The sequence below is a fragment of the Telopea speciosissima genome, chromosome 9 (genome assembly GCF_018873765.1).
Source record: "Telopea speciosissima isolate NSW1024214 ecotype Mountain lineage chromosome 9, Tspe_v1, whole genome shotgun sequence".
Classification (NCBI taxonomy): Eukaryota; Viridiplantae; Streptophyta; class Magnoliopsida; order Proteales; family Proteaceae; genus Telopea; species Telopea speciosissima.
Window position 1 is genome coordinate 25,090,126 of NC_057924.1, and position 10,780 is coordinate 25,100,905.

Consider the following 10,780-nt stretch of genomic DNA (forward strand, 5'->3'; position numbering starts at 1 on the left):
GTCATTCTGTCAAAAATCTATATTTCTCAAATCCGAGTTTATGCAATATATTGATATTGAATTCATCATTACCTTAATCATAGGACTCCATTAAAGTGGTTCTGAATTAGAAAGACATATATCAACATTATTGAAGCATTGATTTGAGGTCACTTATAGAAACCCTAATTGCTTCACACAAGGTGCGTAGATCTTCAACCATTATACTTGATATTTTCCTTTCATAAAAAATTTATTTTGAAACATTGTTTTTAAATCTGAAATTTAATTTTAAATTGAGATTTATCATGTCAAAAATATATTTCATTCATGTTTTTACTCAATTAAATTGTTCACACATGATTGCTTGCAAGGAATGGTGATTTTCTTATGATTTGATTCACATATGTATGTGCCGAATTTTTAATAATGTCATGTTTATAGAATAATGAATCCAATGCTTATTTGTTGATAGTATGATGAAGGTCTATGAATGATTCTTCACGATTATAACCTAATGCATGATGTTTTTGGATGATGCTTAAAAATCTGATTTTGTCTAGGGTTTACTTTTAATTTTCATTGATGCTATTGTTGGACAAGTGATTGCGAAGATTTTGCCCAATCTTCCCTATTATTGTTCTTCACTTTATGTATTGATATGTTGATGAAAGTTACTGTTTTCACATGTTATTTTATTCTTTTCAATAGCATGTGTTAGGGTGGAATTGGGGAGTTGCTAACCCTAAATTCCGAACTTGGATGTATAACTTTAAATTATAAGCAAACCCTTAATTGTTATTTTGTTGTTTACCTTACCGACATTGGTGAATATGTTGGGGTAAGGATAAGTTGGCGAGTTTTTGAGCTACGGGTTTACCCTTATTAGAGCTATATGGACTACTAGATAGACGGGTGATGATAAAAAACTCTCCAGGAGGGCATTGCTGGTAAACCTTCGGGGGCTTTGACTCGATTTGGGGCAAGTTTGGTCACTAGTTTCTCCATTAGTTTTTTAATGTTAAGAGGGGACAGTGGTATTGTAATTGATCATAGCTGGAATTCATACGCCACTATCATGAGGGCCTTGACTAGTGTATGGTAACTAGTTCACACTAGTCTATTAGGGAGTGATGTGTTTGTTATTTTATGTTCTTTCGATATATCTTTCGTTGATTGTTATCATATATACTTTTCATTACAATAATGGTGATAAGCAAATATGGTTATGATCATTTTGTTTTATTTTTTTTTTCGGATTTATATATACATATTATTGTATGTCTTTACATTTTGTATTACTTATGCATGTTTTTACACCTGTATAGTCTTGTGGATTTACTTGCTAAGCTTTTCCCGAAGCTTATCCTCACCACTTTTTGGATGAACAACTTTATGAATACGAACCAGGATGTGAGGATGTACTAGAGGAGGAGGTCTAAGAGGACGAAGCATTTGGAGTAGAAGATGACAACTACTATTAGAAACTTTACACTTTCTTTCAAATTTAGAAGAACTTATAATTTGTTTGAGTTTAATTAATTTTGGAGATTGTAGCCTTTATTTTAAAATTTTAAGTTTAATTTGGAGTTTGTAATAGCTTAGCTTAACTACCCTACTTTATTTGAAGTCTTAATCTATACATTTTAGACATGTGTTTGTGTTTTGGTTCTACTCCGATTCATATCTCCTTGACATAAATGATCTTGTGGACTATCAATGTCCCTAAACTGTTAAGGTAGTTTTGGGGGCGTTACAGATCCTAATCTTAATGGACCCATAAGATTATGGGGACCAATATATAATTGATTCTTTTTATAGGTATACTTAAAGAGTAAGAAAACAATCGAATGGTATATTGATAGTAGATGCTCCAAGTATTTGATGGCTAACCCAAATCTATTTACCAAGCTAAATAGACACAATGGAGGAATGGTGACATTTGGGGACAATAGCAAAGAAAAAATCATTGGCATCGGTGAAATCACCATTAGAGGTACAATCATATCCAATGTATGCCTAGTTGACAATTTCAAGTATAACTTACTTAATGTAAATCAACTATGTAATATAGGAAACATCATGATTTTCAAAACCTCCTATTGCTTAGTGAAAAACTCGAATAATAAGATTATCTTGAAAGAAATTAGAAAAAAATAATATCTATATTTGTTTATTGGATGAAACTAATTCTAGCAATACATGTCTTATGTCAAATAATATTGATCCCTACCTATGGCATAGAAAACTAGGACATGTTAATATAAAAGTAATTAAGACCATTGCATCTAAGAACTTGGTTAGAAACTTATCCAAACTCAAATTTGAAAAATACCGTGTATGTGATGCTTGTCAAAGGGAAAAACAGGCCAAGGTTTCTCATAAGTCTAAAAAGGAAGTGTCTACCACTAGACCCCTAGAACTATTATACTTGGATTTATTTGGACCTATTATCACACCTAGTCTAGGCCGTTCAAGATACATTTTTGTAATAATTGATGATTTTTTTCGTTTCACATGAACTCTATTTTTAAAACATAAAGATGAAACCTTTGATGAATTTGCATCTATATGCAAGAAAATACAAAACCAAAAGAGATATCTCATAACAATCATTAGAAGTTATCATGGAGGAGAATTTGACAATCTTAACCAATTTGGGAGTTATTGCAATGAACAAGGCATAACTCATAACTTCTCCACTCTTAGAACAACTCAATCCAATAGGGTAGTTGAAAGAAAGAATAAATCACTCCAAGAGATCGCTAAAACAATGATAAATGAATATTCTCTTCCAAAATATTTTTGGGCCGAAGCGGTCAATACGGCTTGTTATGTGCTAAATCGTGTCTTAATTAGACCTATATTACACAAAACACCTTATGAATTTTATCATAATAAGTTACCTAAGGTTGATTACTTTAAAGTATTTGAGTGTACATGCTATGTATTGAACACTAAGGATAACTTAGGAAAATTTAATGCTAAAGTCGATGATGGTATTTTTCTTGGATACTCCTCAAATAGTCGAGCCTATAGAGTCTTCAACAAGAAAAGCTTGATTATTGAAGAATCTCTGAATATAAAATTTGATGAATTTCTTCCCAAAGAAAGACACAAGCCATTGGTTGATGATAATGATACCTTTATTGAATTTAGGGAAAGCATAGAAAATTTCTCTCTAAGAGAATCCGATGACCAACCAAAAGATCTACCCAAAGAGGTTAGACCTTGGAAAGAGCATCCTTTAGATCATGTCATCGGAGACTTAGACAAAGGAATCCAAACTAGATTTAAAACTCAAGAAATTTGCAATAATATTGCCTTCATATCTAAAATTGAACCTAAAAACATAAAAAAAGTCTTGGAAGATAGTGATTGGATTATAGCTATACAAAAAGAGCTCCACCAATTTGAAAGAAACAATGTTTGGGAGCTTGTCCCAAGACCCAAAAATCATTCTATTATAGGAGCCAAATGGGTGTTTAGGAACAAACTTGATGAGGATGGTTCAATCATTAGAAACAAAGCTAGATTGGTTGCCAAAGGGTATAATCAACGAGAAAGGATAGATTTTGATGAAACCTATGCACCGGTAGCAAGATTGGAATCCATTAGAATCCTACTTGCTTTTGCATGTCATAAAAATTTCAAACTATACCAAATGGATGTCAAAAATATCTTTTTAAATGGCTTTATCATGGAGGAAGTATATGTTGCACAACCTCCCGGATTTGAAGATACAAAACATCCGGATTATGTCTTCAAACTTAAAAAACCTTTATATGGACTCAAACAAGCTCCTAGAGCTTGGTATGAGAGATTGTGTGAATTTTTTATCTAAAGTGGATTTCAAATTTGTTTGTTAAACATAAAAGAAAAGACTCTATTATTGTGCAAATATATGTTGATGATATTATATTTGGATCTACCAATGAAAATCTTTGTGTTGAATTTAATAAATGCATGGGTGATGAATTTGAAATGAGCTTGATGGGTGAACTACATTTTTTCTTAGAACTTCAAATTAAGCAAACCAAAAATAGAATCTTTATATGCCAAATTAAATACACCAAAGAACTTCTCAAGAAGTTTGATTTTGATGGACAAAAGTCATCTAGTACCCCCATGAGTATCTCTCTATAGCTATCTAAAGATGAGGAAGGCACTCCCATAAATCCTACACGCTATAGAGGCATGATTAGTAGCCTTCTATATCTCACTACTAGTAGGCCAGACATCATGTTTAGCGTATGTGCTTGTGCTAGATTCCAAGCCAACCCAATGCAATCCCACTTTAGTGCCGTTAAAAGGATTTTTAAATATCTTAAAGGTACTACAAATGTAGGATTATGGTACCCAATGAACCAAAATTTTAATTTGATAAGTTTTTCGGATGCCGACATTGTCAGATGCCATCTTGCTCGCAAGAGTACAAGTGGTACATGCCACTTCTTAGGATCTTGCTTGGTTTCTTGATTTAGCAAGAAACAAAATTCTATTGCCCTTTCCACTACTAAAGCCGAGTACATTGTGGCTGGTAGATGTTGTGCCCAAGTCCTTTGGATGAGACAAACTCTCATGGACTATGGGATACATTTTGATTCTTCTCCAATTTATTGCGACAATATAAGTGTAATCAATTTGAGCAAAAATCCCATTCTCCACTCTAGAGCCAAACACATTGATATTAGGCGAACTGGTCGACTGTTCGACGCCTGGGGAAGGCCCTCGAGGGGGCCGTTCCCAATCCGTCCCCCTGCCGACACGTGGCTACCCTCTCTCGCCGCGAAAGCAGCTCGAGCAGTCTGCTGACAGCCGACAGGTTCAGGACTGGGACCCCCGTGCCCAGCCCTCAGAGCTAATCCTTTTCCCGAGGTTACGAATCCATTTTGTCGACTTCCCTTGCCCATCGACCAGAGGTTGTTCACCTTGGAGACCTGATGCGGTTATGAGTACGACCGGGCGTGGTCGGCACTCGGTCCTCTGGATTTTCAAGGGCCACCGGGGGCGCACCGGACACCACGCGACATGCGGTGCTCTTCCAGCTGTTGGACCCTACCTCTGGCTGAGTCGTTTCTAGGGTGGGCAGGCTGTTCAACAGAAAAGATAACTCTTCCCGAGGCCCCCTCCGACGTCTCTGGACTTCCTAACGTTGCCGTTAGCTGCCACATCCCGGTTCAAGAATTTTAACCCGATTCCCTTTCGGAGCACGTGTGCGTACACGCTCTCTGACGGGCTCTCTTAGAGACACAGTTCAAAAAGGAAAAATTGTTTTAAAATATATTGAAACTGATAAACAACTTGTAGACATCTTCACCAAGCCATTAAGTGAAGAAAGATTCTGCTATTTGAGGAGAGAACTTGGGATCTGCAACCCTTTTGAGTAGTTTGAAACACTCCAAAAGCCCAAAATCAGGCTGCTAGCAAATTCTGGGCTAAAATCCCATAAAACCCCTATTTTTGGCCTGTCGATCGACCGACAGACTCGTGTAGGTTGATCGACACGGAAAAATCTGTTTAAAGATCCAAAATTGAGACTCATTTTCTTATTACCCTTCTCTCCTGTCCGGATTCCATTCTCTCCAAAACACTCCCTCCTAGTGTTCTAAGACAAACCATAGCCAAATCTCTTGAGATTTCATCAAAACCAAACCCCAAATCACTCTTCCTACTCATTCTACCCACTTTCAACCTAAAAATCTCTATATTTCTCTAATCTCTAAAAACCTAGGTTCCAAATGGCTCCAAAGCAAAGCAAGGGCAAGCAACCAAAGAAGAAAGCCAAAGTTGGGGAGAGCTCTATTGCATATGATAAGTCTCTCTTCATCTCAGAGGAAGCATCCATTCTCTGGGGAAGGTTTGAGAAGAGAAAGGTGGATAAGGAAAGAACTGTAAAAGTTTCTCAATTCCTTGATTATGAGATTGAAGAATATTTCAAATATTTAGGTTGAAAAAATACCTTAGTCTATGCTGATCCTTGCTATCCTGACCTTGTCAGACACTTTTACTGTAATCTTAGAACCTAAATGGTGAATGATAGGCTTGCCATCACATCCCTAGTGACGGGTGTCCTAATTATGTTTACTTATGAAGACCTAGGAAAAATCATGGGAATTCCCACCTTAGGAGATATGAGATACCTTCCTCCCAAAGGGGATGCCAAGACCTTTATGAATGTAGATGAAGTTTATGGTGCCATCATGAAAGACTATGTTGGGTTTGAACTAACTGTTAAAGCTATTAAACTTCATGAACTACCTAGGATGATAAGCTTCATTGTAAGCTACAACACCTTGCCAAAAGGGGGTCATAGAGACCAAGTCAATCCCTTTCAAGCCTACATTACTTGGTGTCTTGTCACTACCAACCCTATCAATCTCCCATACTTGATCATGAAGACAATGGAGCATTGTACAATACCTCATTACAAGGGCAACCTTCCATATGGCAACTGCCATCCTTAAGTGCCATGAGGTGGATCTCTCTGGAAAATTCATTGACCCAAAGATGCTAGACATTGACTCATCCACCATCAAGGAGATGAAGTTGGGTTTTGTTGAAGCTCCTCCTTCACAACAAGCCTGAAGGAAGCGAGCCACCCAACATTTCACGAGTGATGAAGAAGATTCCCAAGAAGAGGCAGACAGTGAGGATGAAGACAATGTTGGTGAACCTTCAGGAGACTATGTCACCAGAGATGAATTTTTAAGCTTTCAGCAACAACTTGAGACTCGCTTGAAGGGCTTTGAGGATCATTTCACCTCCATCCACCAAGATCAAGAGGAGATTCTTCGCATCCAAAGGGAGAACCAAGTGATCCTGCAGCTTCTCAATCTGCATTTCTTTCCTCCTCCTCCACAGTAGAGATAGTTGCCATTACTGACTTTACATAAGAACTCTTAATATGTACTTTTGTGGCACACTTCTTAGAACCTCTAACTTGTGGCACATTTTTAAAACTTGGAACTTCTATTTTGAAGCATGTGACGCTTTTAGAATTAACATTTTATACTATTTGTTCTCTGTTCTTTTAACAATGCAGGAAGTCATTTCCTTAGGGGGAGCCACCCTAAAATTTTTTTTGCTTGCTAGCACTGCCTCAGGGGGAGCCAATCCTGTTCTACACCTCCTTTTTGTGTTGACAAAAGGGGGAGAAATTATTGTGATTCAAATTTCATATTATGTGGTAATATGATAATGCATATTTATCTTAAATTGTGATTCAAACATTCATATTATGTATGATAATGCATATTCATCTTGAATTACATGCCTACAATGAGTAATGCATATTTATCTTAAATCACATGTTTGTCATCATCAAAAAGGGGGAGATTGTTGAAAAACACATTCCTCCATAAAATGATTTTGATGATAACAAACATTAAGATTAATACTAATGCTCAAATCTTTAAGCAAGCCTCATAGTCAAACGTTGGAAGATATCAAGCACCTAGGAAGGACTTGATCAACGAAGCTCACAATAGAAGAGTTAAGAAAAGAAGAAGTTTAGAGATTAAAGAACATCTCTAAAAGGAAGCCAAGAACTCACACCCTCAAGAGGAAGAAGTTCTAAGAAGATTCAAGTGCACATAGAACACATTCTGTACACGTGCATATCACATTGCACACACATTGCATCACATGTTAGAGACCCTAGGAGGAACTCATTCCTATGCCCTAGACTCAAAAAACATAGCCTTAAAAGTGTTGGACAAAAACCCATGAAGTCCTAAGCAGGTTGGACCAAAAACCCCTTTGACAAGTAGTCAAAAACAGGACATCTGTCTGTCAGTCGACCTACAGATTCTGTCGGTCGACCTACAGCATATGAAAAACACAAACCTATTTACAGTGGTCTGTCGGTTGCAACCGATAGAATTGCCAGTCGACCGACACCTGTCGGTCAATTGTAGATCCATAGGTCGACTGATAGCCCAAAAATTGGCCTTAACGACTAGTTTTTTATGGTCGACCGACAAGTTTTATAGGTCGATCGATAGTCTAAAAATATGACTATTTTATATCCGTTGGAGAACAAACAAACTCCAACTTTTGGCTTTATAAAAGTCATCCAAACAAAAAACAAAATACATCTTTTTTTTATATAAAAAGTGCATAGTACATTTGTGAAAGTGAAAAAGTGCAAATTTGTCATTGAGCCAAGTTATTCAATTTAAACTCTTCAAAGAGATCTTACCAAGCTCTCATCTTTCCACTCTCTCCAATTCATGCCATCAAGGAGAATCATTTAAGAGATTCAAGGTGCATCATTCTCATTCATATCATTGTGCATCATCACTCAAAGGGTAAAAGTGTCATTACTCTTTGATAGGTATTTATACCAAAATTTCTATTGTATTTGATTGTTTATGCTTTTGAATTGATAAAGCATTGTTGTATTAATCTAGACTGTACTTAGATTAGTACAAGGACCCTCTCATCCTTATAAGATTGAAGGATATTCTTGTCCTGGAACTAAGATTGTAAGGATCCTCTTATCCTGTTAAAAAGAATTGTAAATGTGTCATTTCCCCACCTATTGTATTGAAAGGGAAATACTAGTGGAATTCTCTCAAGGTTGAGAGGAGTGGATGTAGGCTAAGTTAGCCGAACCACTATAAATCTTGTGCCTCATTTACTTTCATCTTTTATATTGCTATAATTAATCTAAGTGTGTAACTAATCGAAAAAGAGGCAAAATCCTCTAGTGGTAACCCATTCACCCCCCCTCTAGGTTACCCAACAGTTTTAATTTCGAGGTAGTCCACTATGAAGTCAAGGCACCGACTGTATTTTGGGCTGGATACCAAGACCAGGTTTGTATCGAGGGTTTGTAAACAACTCGGGGAGGAGTCCAATCTCGTAGGCTTCCATCATAGCACGGATTTGACATTGTCAAAATTGTCATCTGGTATATGGCACTAATTGTCGACGATGCTACCTTGTGTTATAGTAGTACTTGACTTGATTTAGAAATTATTGCTAGGGAGAAAATCAACAAAGGCATTCATGCATCATATGTGATGTGCATACTTTATCATGCATTGTTCTTGCTATTATTATTGTATGATTGTGTGTGGTTTAATCACTCACTGGACTAGTGGAAGCACATCCCTTAGGAACCCTCTCTTTTTAGATGTGGACACAGGAATGATGGACTCGGTCTAGGTTGATCCAGCGTGTTAGTATAGTGATGGTTATGAGGCTTGGGGTGTTCAACCCGAAGAGGAGCATGGACCCGACTGTACCTGCGAGGCGTGTGCCTACGGTGGACGATAGTGGGGAGGCCTTGCCTCCTTATACTTTTTTTTTTTATTGTGAATGACATTTGAGGATGACTGTAATTAACTTTAGTTCTAAATTTTGGATTTGATATACTTTTTATGTTTTATGAGTTTATAATCATTGACAGATATTGAAATGATGACATAAGGAGATACTTATACTTATAATATCATCTTCTTAGCTTCCCTTCGTTTCAGTTTACTTAGATAATTGTAGGCTTTCACCGATACTCTGAAATATGATCTTGTATTCGAGGTAGTGAACATGACACAGCAAAGTGTCGTTCCTTGGGATTTGGTGTGGAATACAGGGGTATTCCAGTCACAACACCCTATCTCAGGTTAGGGCTATGAGATTCACGTCGAAACATATGGAGCTAAAGAAAACCCACTTTGTAGAAACTTTGAACATCAGAAGGATAATGTACAAGAGTTGTAGCTTGTGGGAGTGGCAAAGCAGAAAAACAAAATCGGTAAATGAAAGAATGTCATCAATTATACATAGTCCTAGTCACCAAATTCATAGAAGAGTCAAGTCTTTGAAGTGCCAAGGTAACAAGGAGGTAATTAGAGGAAACCACCAATTGGGAGAGACGAAGGCTCCAAGCCAAAAAGACTGCATCCCAAGTAGCAACATCCTCAACCAAAGATACCGAGAAGCCGAAGCTTGTCTTACATTTTGCAATAAGAAAAGAGCCATAATAATCCATAAGGGCACCCCATCACACCTAGTGGTGGTTTGATGGATGGTGTGCCCTTTGAATTTGATTTGATCATATGTGAAATTTAGTAGATCTATTGTGTTGGCGCTCCAGGGTCTAAAGTCGTCTGTGGATTGGGCCTCGAAGGCCATTGTGGATTATGTCTTGTTGCTTTGTAAGTGTTTTTCGTTTATGTCCTTTGCATGCGTTTCTCGAGATTGTATTAGGGAGGCTCACCGTCTCGCTAAGGGAGCCTCTAAGTTCTCTTTGTCTTTGTCTTTGTCTTTGTCTTTGTCTTTGATGTTTTCAATCACCTCCTATCCTTACAAACTATTCTCTTGGCCAGAGTTGCTTTGTTGCCAATTTCGTCTAATAAAATTTGTTTTTGACAAAAGCAAATTGTTCATACATTAACTATATAAGCTACCACAAATTATACTATTTTCATGAATAATATGATCCGGAATTTTTGGTGCCAGTTGAATAGGAACATGGTGTATACAGGAGATAGTGAAAGTGGAGGAATGGTTTCCTTCACTGACAGCAAATACATTCATAAAGGGTGAAAATCAGTGAATATACTGCAGTCTACTAGGTGGGGCCTAGGTAAATGTTGGGCCTAGCTCTAGTATGGTCCTATATGTCTCCCAATAAGACTTCCCTTCGACTTGGGATCCGTCGAATAAGTTTTCCCAACAAAATAACGAACATGGCCTTACCCTATTTTATATTTTCCCTTATGATCTTCAACCTTCAAACTTCAATAATTATTACGTTTCAGTAAATTTTCTAACTTTAGCTAATAATGGA